Source organism: Coenobita brevimanus, chromosome 16 (assembly GCF_032717465.1).
Source record: "Coenobita brevimanus isolate Jiangsu-jjx chromosome 16, ASM3271746v2, whole genome shotgun sequence".
NCBI classification, from domain to species: Eukaryota; Metazoa; Arthropoda; class Malacostraca; order Decapoda; family Coenobitidae; genus Coenobita; species Coenobita brevimanus.
Genome location: NC_136969.1, coordinates 9,513,038 through 9,525,568, shown reverse-complemented (window position 1 = coordinate 9,525,568; position 12,531 = coordinate 9,513,038).

The following is a 12,531-nucleotide window of genomic DNA, read 5'->3' as shown; positions in this document are numbered from 1 at the left end:
TATATACCTTGAGTTATGAGTTTCCTAATGAAGCTGGCACAAAGAGTGTTATGGTGGAGGTTTGTTTAACCCGCGGCGTCCCGTCGTCTTGAATAAATGTCCACACGTTTTGTCACTGCCAATCCTGTTGACATACATCAATGCGAATCAATTGCAAGGTCCCTAATTTGCACAGTTTTCAATTTTCGCGAGTGATTTTTGGTACATATACACAGGACACCTTCCTCTACAAGATGCCATGCAGGGACAATGCCTTACCCAGCATGACCTCCCCCCCCCTGCATGCCATTGTTTGAGCAATTCACCTGTTATCAGAGACCTGGCCAGTAAAGCCATGTCATGCCACGGTAAGAAATTCAGGGCCAGATTGATTCCCCAATCGATGACAATGTGGAGGACAAACTTTACATAGCACTAGAGGAAGAAACAGTCAGAAATGATATCAGGTAATGTCACCAAAAAAGGTCAAGTGTTTTGATGTGTTTCATGAGTGAAACAATGCTTATATTGCCTATATTACTGTGTGAAAATCAGTATTCTCTCGTACTACATATAAATTCGTACCAAATAAATAAAATACCGTTTATGAGTGGTGTGGAATGGTTACCCTCCCATAGAACTCGTTTTCTTTGGAGCCAGCCTGATAGAAAACACAGTAAGGTGAGAAGGTACTGCTACCTGTACCGAGTATTTTAGACCTCAGGTGAGCGATTTCTCTGTGATTTTTCGATGTTTCTCACCAAAAGCAGAGGTTTGAGCCAAAAAAATTTTTTTCCAAAAATGATCAGGATTGAGGGGAGTCAGTGGTGGAAAAGTAGTCAGGATGGGGCGGGTTAAGAAATGGATGTGGTAGTTGTGGAGGCGTACCACAGTGGTCGTAACATAATTCGACAGTGGTGGAGGCATTACGTAGTGGTTGTGAAGTGTCATAGTGGCGGAGGTGTGCGGTGGTGGTCGTGACATGTGGTGGTGGTGGAATGAATGAATAAATGAAAATGTGACATGGCGGCGCAACAGCAAAGAGATCATATGCCGCCGAACACAAATGTTAAAAGAAAGTCAAAAAATATAAAAAACATAAAAAGCAGGGAGAGAAACAATGCATAAAATAAACCGACAGTATAAAAGAAACAACTAAGACTAAAACGTGGTGGAAAGATTGAGGTTAAACGAGAACATTATAAAACACAAACTATAATATGATAAAGGCCTACAGTTTGTGAAGAAGGCCAGAACTCAACACAAAGGAGAAGATGCCTTCCCCCACAGCACAAGTCTCTCTCCCAAGCACCAAGGAGAGAAGGTACGATCGGTTGCCGGCTCAGCACCCGAAAAGGTACTGCCGACGAAGGTCCCCAAGACTGGGACATTCCACAAGAACATGCCGCAGTCAAAGGAACCAGGCAGTTATCACGATAGGAAGGGGGCGCCCTCTCCATTACAAAGCCATGAGTCAGCCTAGTGTGGCCAACCTGGACATGGGCCAAAGCTGTTTCCCACTGTTGGGATAGTCCCACATACCCCCCATCGTCCAGGTTCCGACAAATGCTGCAGAGTTTGTTTGCCCCCACTGCATCCCATCTCCTCTGCCAGCAGAAAAGGACAGCCTCCACAGTGGCTGTACATAAATCCTCGGATGGGATGCAGTAATGAGGATAGGAAGGGCGAGAGGTAGCAGCTCTCACCAAAGAGTCAGCACGCTCATTGCCCACAACCCCCACATGCACAGGGACCCAACACAGTTGTACAGAGTATCCTTGCCTACCTAGTAAGTACAGCCACTCCAAGCCAGACAGGACTAGGGGATGTGATGGGAAGCCACGAGATAAAACTTGTAGGCACTGGCTGAATCACTAAAAATGGAATAAGAAGCTCGAGGAAAACTAAAAATCAATTCAACTGCAACTAATATGGCAGTAAGTTTAGCAGTAAAAACAGATGCAGAAGGAGGAAGACTCCCACCACGGCTGAAATCATGAAAAATGACAGAAAACCCTGTTCCCACAGGGGATATGGAGCCATCAGTATATACAGGGATTCAGTCTCTGTGAGCAGAGGCATGTTCTAAAAAATAGGACAAAACTGCCTGTGAGGAAAGTGAGGCCTTTCTTTCAAGAAAGTAATCACATTGTAGTACCTCTGGGAGAAGCCAGGGAGCCACCTGGGGGACACGCACAGGGCGAACAGGGGAGAACCGAGCACCTAACTCCCCCATAGCAGCTCTTGCTCTGTACCCAAACGGATGTGGATAGCGAGGGTGAGTGTCATTAAAAGTGAGAAGAGTGACCTCAGGGACAGCCTTCCAACTCAGTGAGGCTGGAAGACGGTGAAGGCAACGCCAACACTGCACCATTAAGGACTGCCGGCAGAGATCCAGTAGCTGTTCGTTTGCATCAACCAATAGACTTTCAGTTGCAAAAGACTGGAAAGCCCCAGTTGACTGATGAATCCCAGCATGATGGACCGAATTTAGTGGCCGCAGCCTTGCCTCATTAGCAGAAGAGTATACCACACACCCATAGTCCAAAATGCTCCTTACTATGGCATAGTGAAGGTGGAGCAGGATGGTTCTGTCAGCGCCCCAAGATGAATGAGATAGAGTCCGTAGGTGAGACAGGGCACGGAGGCATGATAGCCGTAATGAACGGATATGTGGTACCCACGTCAGTCTCCTGTCAAAAACAAGTCCAAGAAACCTTGCCTCGTCCACACAGTGCACCCTGTGCCCATAAACTGGAGGTCTGGGTCTGGGTGAACACCTCTCAAGCGGTAGAAATGCAGGGCCACCATCTGTGTTGGGGAGAAACAGAAGCCGTGCATGGTGGCCCACCGAGAGACCCTGTCCAAAGCGAGCTGCATGTGACGTTCAGCCACTGTCATTTGGAAGCAGCATACCATAGTATACAGTGAGGCCGACACCCTTTCTGGAACTGAAGACACAATACTGTCCAATGCTAGAGCAAAAAGGGTCACACTGAGGACACTTCCTTGAGGCATCCCTTCCTTCCGAGGGTACGAAGGAGACAGGGTGACACCAACCATAACCCTGAATGAACAGTTGTGCTAAAATTTAATATAAATAGGGGCAGCCTGCCATGTAAACCAACAGAATGAAGTTTTTGGAAGATACCAAACCAACATGTGCTACCATATGCCTATTCTAGGTCAAAGAAAACGCACACCAGATGCTGCTACCTAACAAAAGCATCACATGCTGCAGCCTTAAGACAGATTAGTGCAACTGCTGCTGAGTGACATTTTCGAGAACCAGACTGACATGGAGAGAGACATTCATTCCTTTCTAGGATATAAATTAGGCGCATGTTGACCATTTTCTCAAATAATTCACACAAGCAAGATGTTAAGGCAACTGGCCGATACTCCAGGGGACTGTAACCTGCCTTCCCCGGCTTCTGGAATGGCAGGACAATAGCCTCACACCAAAAGGAAGGAAGAGAAGATTCCTTCCAGATTCCATTAAAAAGCCAAGGATGTGTCATGACAAATGGAAAGGGCATATTGGAACTCACGATAATAGAAAGGGAAGTTGTAGGCCTCTACATTCCATGAACAGAAACCCAGCACCCTTTCCTCCTCTATCTTCCATTGTCTGGCAAAAATTGGTGAGTTAGTACCTCTCTGACTGACCGCCACAAAGGCAGACGCATAAATATCGGACACAGCTGCAGGGTCATCAACAGGTTCACCATTAGACATCAGTACGGGGGACCTGCATTGAATGAGTTTTCCTGAAATCTTTTGCACCCTCTTCCACACCTGAAACACTGGCATCTTTGAGTTTACAGATGACACAAGCCATCCAAGAGTCCCACCTAGCTTGTTTCAGTACCCGACTGTGCCCTTCTGAACTCGACAAGATTATGCTCTGTCCTGTATCTATGATAAAGGGGAAAAGCTAACTTCTTTGCACGTACAGCAACACTGCAATCCTCATTCCACCATGGGATAGGTCAATAGCAATACATGCCAGAGGTTTTAGGAACAGCATGAAGGGTAGCAGAATGCAGAACGGAGGTAAAAAACGAAACAGCCTCATCAATATGTGGAAAGTCTTCAACTGAGGCATTAACAGAAATCAGAGAAGAGAAAAGGGACCAGTCTGCCTTATCCACTCTCCACCTCGGTAAATGAGAACAGGGACTAAATACTGCTGCAGTAAGGAGGTTGGGAAAGTGATCACTTCCATGGAGATCCTCCATAACTTCCAAGGTAAAGTCCAGGAGACAATCAGGAGAGCAGATAGAGAGGTCAATTGCAGTAAAGGAACCCGTTTGGGGGTGAAAATGTAAATGCCCCAGTATCGAACAGGACAAGATCCTCATCCTCCAATAAGGACGCCAACAAACTCCCCTGTTGGTTAATAAGACAGTCACCCCACAAAGGGTGGCAACCATTAGAATCCCATGAGAGAAGAAAGGGCTTAGGTAACTGGCCAAGAAGGTTCCTGAGTTCAATGCTACCGACTGCTGTGTTGGGCAGTAAATAAATGGAACAATCTGTATACCAGCGGTGGGCATACAACCGAACAGCAACACACTGGAGGTCAGACTGGAGGTGGACTGGCCGATGAGAGATGTCAGCCCTCACCAAAACAGCACTACCCCCCACGGGACCTTGCGTTGGTTGAGTAAAACAGCTTTGTACCCACGTGGTGCATGGGGAGTGGCAAACCCTACAAGAGTTTCCTGGAGACACATGCACAAAGCGGAATAAGTCAGGAGGGTCCGTAGTTCCTCTCAATTTCCATGCAGCACTCGACAATTCCATTGTAGTATACTGGCTGAGAATGCCATAGTACCCATTGTGAAAAAGGAATAGGGATAAGGGGCGAGACAACCTTGCCTCCCGAGTGGGTTTGTACTGATGCTTATGAAGCCCCTTGGGAAGAGACTGCCCAGCACCTGGAACCCTCACCCTATGTCAAACATCCATGGGCAAACGTGAGGACGAGGAAGAGGAAAGTTTTACAACAGTGAAGTGGCTTGGTGGCCGCCCTTGGTGATGGAGGATGGCCAGTGCCAACATCTTGCCCCAGAAGTGGAAGGAGTGTCCACAGCGTTCGATCCCTGTGTGGTGGACATTTTATGTTTCTGAACTGAAGAACCTCTAGTCTGTCCAACACCGTCCCCAGGTGGAGACAAAACCACAGGCAAATCATCAGCTTAAGCCTCCACCTGGCTAGACCCCTCATCCTCCAGGGCATGTGGAACAGGTGAGAGGTCGACACAAGGTTCGACAATAGACACCTTAGGTGGCCGGTCTTCAGACTCAGAGGACTCTGAAGAATTACAGTGACACTTGCCGGGTACAGAAGGAGCCTCATGCATATTGGAGAACGTGGGAGAAGGAGTTACATCAATGTGTACATCCGCCACCACCACGGAAGTGCACAAACCATCAGCAACTGAAGTGGAGGTCGAAACAGTTAGAGTAGTGGGTGTGCGAGCACCATTCTCACATGTATTATTAATTCCAGGAGTGGCATCTGGCAAATCAGTAGCTTGGGAAGTGGTCACTGTAATTGGTCATGGCAACTCCTGGGACACAGAACAATGTTGAGGCGCCCCTGAAAGGACGGAAGCACAAGTAACTCCAGGCTGAAAAAAGAGTCTGGGCCCTCCTCTTTGCTTCTGGAAAGGAAACCTTCGTATGTGCATGAATGCTCGAAACCTCCTTTTCAAGGCAGGAGCGAGGACAGTTTTTAGATGATACAGCATGAGGACCCCCGCAGTGACAGCATTTAAGGAGTCCTGGACTATCACTGGTATGACTCGATTTGCCACAGGAGACACAGACACCAGGAGGGCCAGCCAATGCATGCCAGCAAAAATTTTCTAACATGTCCATGCTCTTGACAGTGGAAACACCACTTTGGGTTCAGAATTAGGCTGCACAGGAAGAGCAAGTTTCATGGAAGCAAACAACGTTAAGTAGTCAAAGGTCAGAAACAGCATAGGAGTTGGGGTTAGATCAGTTAGGAGGCTACCATTCCCTTGGGTAGGAATAACTGGTTCACGGCCACAGGCTGAAACAATGGCATGGTACAGATTGAATATTTCTGTATCCAGCACTGAACCACCTGCAGAAGGTTTCAGCACTAGATACTTCATGAATTTTTCCTGTATTGTATCTTCTGAGCCAAATCTCGGAGCCAAACCAACCCGACAGAACCTCCTCCCAGTCCCAGTTTAACGTTGGGGCAGAGGAGGGAAGTCGCCAGGGGCCTGAAAATGGCTCAAGAGTGGCAATAAGGGAGATGCAGTCTGAAAAATGTCCATGGACAGATGCCGTGTCGTCAACAGATGTATTTGAAAATGTAGCCATTAATAACACAAAAGAACTTCATTCCCCTACCACGGAGCCCAACAAAGGGAGGTCATATGCCAGGGATAACACCACTGGTGACTCCGGAGGTAGCATTACATTATACTCAGGTAACCACTGGGGGACCTAGGCAAGGGTGACTCCAGGACGATAAGAGCCACCAGGGACCCCAGTGCCCACTTGACCCTAGCCAAAGCATGACCAGCCGATTGACCTGGTGAGGCCCAACCAGGCAGCCCGTCTATGCAGAATAAGGGACCAAAGAGGTGTATTACTAGCTGCAGGGCACATCATGCAGCATCGCTCAACTCCCAGGACTCCCGTCTCCCAGCATTATGGGATGCCACACACGGCAAACACATGGGAAGGCAACAGTCCTGCCAGAGATGGCAACTGGGCAGGGACTAACATCACCAGCAGGCCTCCTCCACCAGTGATGTAAGGGGTGCATGATCCACAAGGCCGACAAATGCCGAACCCTACAAAGGTAGGCATGCATCCAAAGTACTGTACGTGACACCATCAACCACGCTTCAAGTCCCACCACCACGTCAAGGTGAACTCCTGCAGTGGGGTGGTGCTGGCGGTGTGTGCGGTGGTGTTCGTGACGTGCAGTAGTAGCAGAGGTGTGCGGTGGTGGTCGTGATGTGCGGTGGTAATGGAGGTGTGGGTGGTGGTCGTGACGTGAAGTGGTCATGACGCATGATGGTCGTGACGCATGGTGGTAGCTGATGTGTGAGGTGGTGGTTGTGACGTGTTTCGGTGGTCGTAGTGGTGGCATGTTGTTGGCTGCTGTGGGGATACTGTGGCTCGGCCTGGGGGTCACCTGCCTCCTGGTCCATGCCCGCCTAAATTACATCACAGGCAGATACACTGCAGTAAATGGAAAGTGATAGGGGAAAGAAAAAAAAAGTCTTGTTTCATTTGGCCTAGCCTATTATATATTCATCATCAAATATCATCAAGTTATTTTGTTATATTTAATTATTTCATTGGCTTGCTTTTTACGATAACAAAAAATAGGTACACAGAATTCCAATTAATGATAGATTATCGGATGTTTCAAGCGACTGCAGCCCTAGGGAGCTATGATCTTCGAAGGTTTGCTTATCCATAACAACAGAACAACTTGTAGTTAGAGTTATTAATTTAACTGAACTATAATATAAAACGAACGTAAACTATGCAACCTAACCTTGTCAATAAGTATTCACTTTTTGACTGAACATGATTCTCGCTTTGCTTTTTGACGTGTTACTTTTAGGATTATATTTTGGCTACTGACAGTTTCAAGTAGCAGAGAGAGGACATTGGTAGATCAAGGACTGATTTTGGTGCATATTTTCAAACAAATGCTTTTGCATTTGTACTAAAAAAAAGTACTGAACAAGGGTGCTTGTATTCACCCTCGTATTTGTCAAACACGACCAAAGCATCAACGGACAGGTATCCGAACAACTGCCCCCTGGACAAGTGCCCCCCAGACAACTTCACCTGGACAACTGCCCCCTGGACAATCGCTGGCGTGGGACAACTGCTCCCCCCCCCCGGGGAATTACCTCCCACTAAAGATTAGGTTAGGTTTGGTTAGGTTACGTTAAGTTAGATTTGGTTAGGTTAGGTTAGATTGGGTTAGGTTAGGTTAAGTTAGGTTAGGTTAGGTTTGGTTAGGTTAGTAGGTTAGGTTAGGTTAGGTTACGTCAGTTTAAGTTAGGTTAGATTAGGTTAGGTTAGGTTAGGGTAGACACTTGCGACCATTTGTACAGTGAATCGGATGATATTTTGTGGAGACAATTGTCCGGGGGACAGTTGTCCGGGGGACGTTGTCCTAGGGGGGCCATTGTCGAGGGGGCAGTTGTCCTAGAACTCAACGGACAACTGCCTAGGACTGGATAACATGTTGGCCATAGAACAGTGTTCTCACTTTTCTGTTCTACTGCTGGCAGATGGCTCCTCATGGTCGATTTTTATGACACAAGTTAGTAAGCACAGCAATAATGTAAAAACTGTTTAGAGCTTGAACAAAAGAGCCTGATAGGGTTAAAAGCTAAACATTAGGTCAGTTCTTACATTACTGTACGATACAAGTATTCACATTTTCAGCTTAATTATCTGTGCTGCTGAACGAACTAGATAAGCCAAAGTCTGCCCAAAGTCAATTGTGATACTTGCAGCTAATATGTTTAATGCATTGTTCTAGTTATCCTTATTGTTGCCTAAGTTATTATGTGTTCTCTTTCAGGATCTCGCGGCACGTAAATGAATTAAGGTGACAATAACTCAGAGTTCTTTAAAAATATTCAGGCATTATAACACACGACTAATTTATATTATTCCCATAGACGTCTTTCTGTTATCTTTTGACTGCTGTCGCGGGCATGAAACACAGAAAGACGTCCTCAGGCTGAAGGAACCGGACATAAAAAAGTTTATTCATCAAGTATTCCTACGAGGTAGCATTATGTACTCAGAAGTATACTTGGCCCACAACCGAGAGATCCATGTTACAGTTCCCTGACCACCGAAGAGATTTTAAGACAAGGACACACCGGTGACATAAGCAAAAGCCAGGATTGTATTGAACATTCGTTGGGCGTAAATCGTAGTCAGGGGGAGCCTTAGGGTCCTTTCGTTGTCAGATATTTATTCATGTTGGACCATTAGTTTCGTGGTGATATTCTTGTTGGCATTAGGTTCCTGATATTTATGTTGACACGATTAGTTTTGTGATATTATTAGTGTTGGCACCGTTAGGTTCGTGATATTTTTTATGTCGGCACCATTAGCACTATGATACAATTTATGTTAGCACTATTAGCTTCGTGATATTATTCATGCTGGCTTCGTGATGCATTATGGCGCGTGACGATGGTGGTGGTGAGCGATGACCCAGCCTTCCTCGCTGCTTTCGCTGAGTCCTCCTTCAACGGCCTACTCCTGCTGGTTCAGAAAACAAAGCTTCTCGTATTCACTCGCATCCCTCTCCTCCAACTCCAGACCCTTCCCAACTTGCACAGACCTCTTTCACGAACGAGTTCTCTCGTTGCTGTTGCGGACGATACCTTGCCAGTCTTCAGGTAACGAGAATTATCCGTATACAGTTGCCAACATAAATTCCCATCCATTGTAAGAATGAAGACTGTAAACAATGAATTTTGAAACCCAGTAAAATGGTCGGAGTCTTTCAAGCTTTTCACATTATTATTTAACATCTTCATAAATAATTGACCTGATCCTATTGGTTCCAACCATACCAGAACACACTTAAACAGTCGATAATTATGAGTTTTAATTAATGGACGAAATGCGTTTCCATCATGAGAACCAACATGTTGTCATGGCTGCCGTTCACAGATCCAGAATCTCGGCCATTACAATTGGCATCATAGACTATCGATCAGCGTCTAACTTTCACCCATCCAACAGATCTTTTCCCCTAGTTCTTACGGCAAACATTGTGTCGAAAACACTCTTGTAAGATACTGCTGTAACACGAGACACTGAGCTGCATACATGAGATCTTGCATGGTAATTGTATTATGATTACTACTGCATTCCTGCAAATTACAGACTCGCACACTACCTAAGAGATGATTCAAGACCTCATGATTCCTACGGGGAAGAGACGAGAAATATACAAATAAATATTCTGAATAGATGAAATTACCAGAATGGGACTAATTAAACCAAAATTCGCGAATTTGGACCTAAATGACACAACCAACGTGACTGACAATAATCTTGATGGACTGAAATATGTTTGAATATACAGTAACTACTTTTTTTTTTAAACCGTACCTATGATCAGTTTTTCGTCCTTTTGCAGCTTATTTCACATAGGTCAGTGGCAGAAAAAAAACAATACTACAGCTCTACATCCATCCCATAACACCTCTTCAGGACTAGCATAATATTTGAGTGTTGATCTATTGTTACAACTCAGCATTCAAGGTGGGCATATGAGAGTTTTAGGAGAAGCTAGAGTAAAAAAAATAATAATAATAATATAGACAGTAGCTTACCTAACTGTATCTAAACAGCTTTCTCGAATTTAACTAAACTTAACTGAGCCTGAATCTTAATCATTCTGAACGATCTGAATGGCCTTAGGGTATGCCAACATTACACAACAACATGGTTTATCACTGCGGCTGTTTTCTTATAGGTGAAGAAATTTAGCACAACTGGTACTGGAAAACACAAGCTTACAATGTCCAGGTTTTGTTTTATGAGTAATACATAAACATATATTCATACTGTCAGAAGGAAAAATGCATTGCCAGAGAGCATATATTAATCCAAGTGACAGTCAACTCTCTACCGTACACCATTTCGCCACAGGTTCCCGCACCGGCCACACGTGCTAGTGACAGAGGAGTTAGGGGCACAGCTTGTATTTACAGTAGATAACTAAACGGCACTCGAGGACAAACGACTCACCTTTGGGGGGCAGTGAGGAACATTATGGAGATGCTGTTCATGATCATGAACTTCAAATGAGCTGTTAATGCACATTTGCTTCGATACACTCTATGTTTGACTGGAAATATTTGGTTTGATAAATAATCGCTGGTTGATTCCAGAACTCGCCATAAGTCACAAAAAATAAAATATGAATGTCAACGTACCCTTTCGACTTATTTTTTGCTATGGAAAGTTAGATTATCATCAAAGGTGCTTAAAACACTTCCATCTGACAGATAGACGCACGTGAGATCCTCGGACAGAACTTGGGGCTTACTGCAAAGCGATGGGACTTGGACATGCATGGTGGGACTCATTACACATAAGGTCAGTTCTATAGTTCGTTTCCCTCAACTTGACTCAAATTTTCGTCTTTTCGCAGATAATACTAGGAAGCTCGATGGCAGAAAAAGACAGTGTCACCCCTTCCTTCCTCTTTATAAAACTGCTCTATCACAAGAGTCCTTTTCTAGTGCTAATGTTTTATTGCAGCAAACTTCTCAATATGGTGAACAAGCCTACATCTTTTCTATCCTTAATGACCTAGAGCAGCTTGTTCAGCACACTACCCATATCCCTGACCACCTTGAAGAGAACTTCAACATACATGACCTCTTCCTTACAACTAATCCTCCTGCTTACACGGTTAATTTTTTTTCTCCGTTGGGCTCCTCCGATCACAACCTCATTACCTTACCTTGTCCTATCGCTTTGGTACGGTTTGTAGACCCTTCAAAGAAATGCCGACAGTGGTACTTTGGAGCTGCAGACTGGGAGGCCTTCAGGCAGTACGTCTTTGATTTTCCTCGAAATGGCTATTGCTTTCATAGCCGGGAGCCATCTGAGTGTGCCTTCCGCATTACCGATGTTATTCTTTCGGGCATGGAATCATATATTCCATTCTCATATCCGTTGACTAATGCAAGAAAACCTTGGTTTGATCACTCTTATTCTAATGCTGTCCACAACAAGGACAGGGGCTATAAAAGATACCAGAACCATCCCACCCCTGAATCACATCTTTTTTATGTTTCTGCCCAGAATCATGCTAAGTCTGTTCTTCGTTCTGCTAAAAATAATTTCATCCATACTAAATGCTTTCAGCTCTCCAACTCGAATTCTTCCCGCTCCTTCTGGCACCTTGCCAAAAACCTTTGTAACAACATTACCTCATAATCCTTCCCTCCTCTTTTCTACTCTGATGGCTCTGTACCTATTTCTTCTACTGATAAAGCAAATATATTTGCTCACACTTTCTCCTCCAACTTCACCTTAGACAATTCTGGTGCTGTTCCTCCATCACTTCCCCCTCTGACCTCCTCATACCTCACATTAAAATTTCTTCAGCTGATGTATTTTCTGCTATCACTGGCCTCAATACTACCAAGGCATATGGGTCTGATGGAGTCCCTCCCGTTGTCCTCAAGAACTGTGCTCCTGTACTTACACCCTGCCTAGGTAAAATCTACCGCTTCTGTCTATCAACTAGTACCTTTCCTTCTTGCTGGAAGTTTGCTTTATTTCAGCTAGTCCTAAAGAAGGGTGACCATTCCCAACCCTCTAACTATCGTCCAATCTTGTGTCTCAAAAGTTTTCGAGTCTATTCTTATCAGAAAAATTTTAAAGCATCTTTCCTATCACAACCTTCTTTCTGATCATCAGTATGGGTTCCATCAGGGACGCTCCACTGGCGATCTTCTCACCTACCTTTCAGACTCCTGG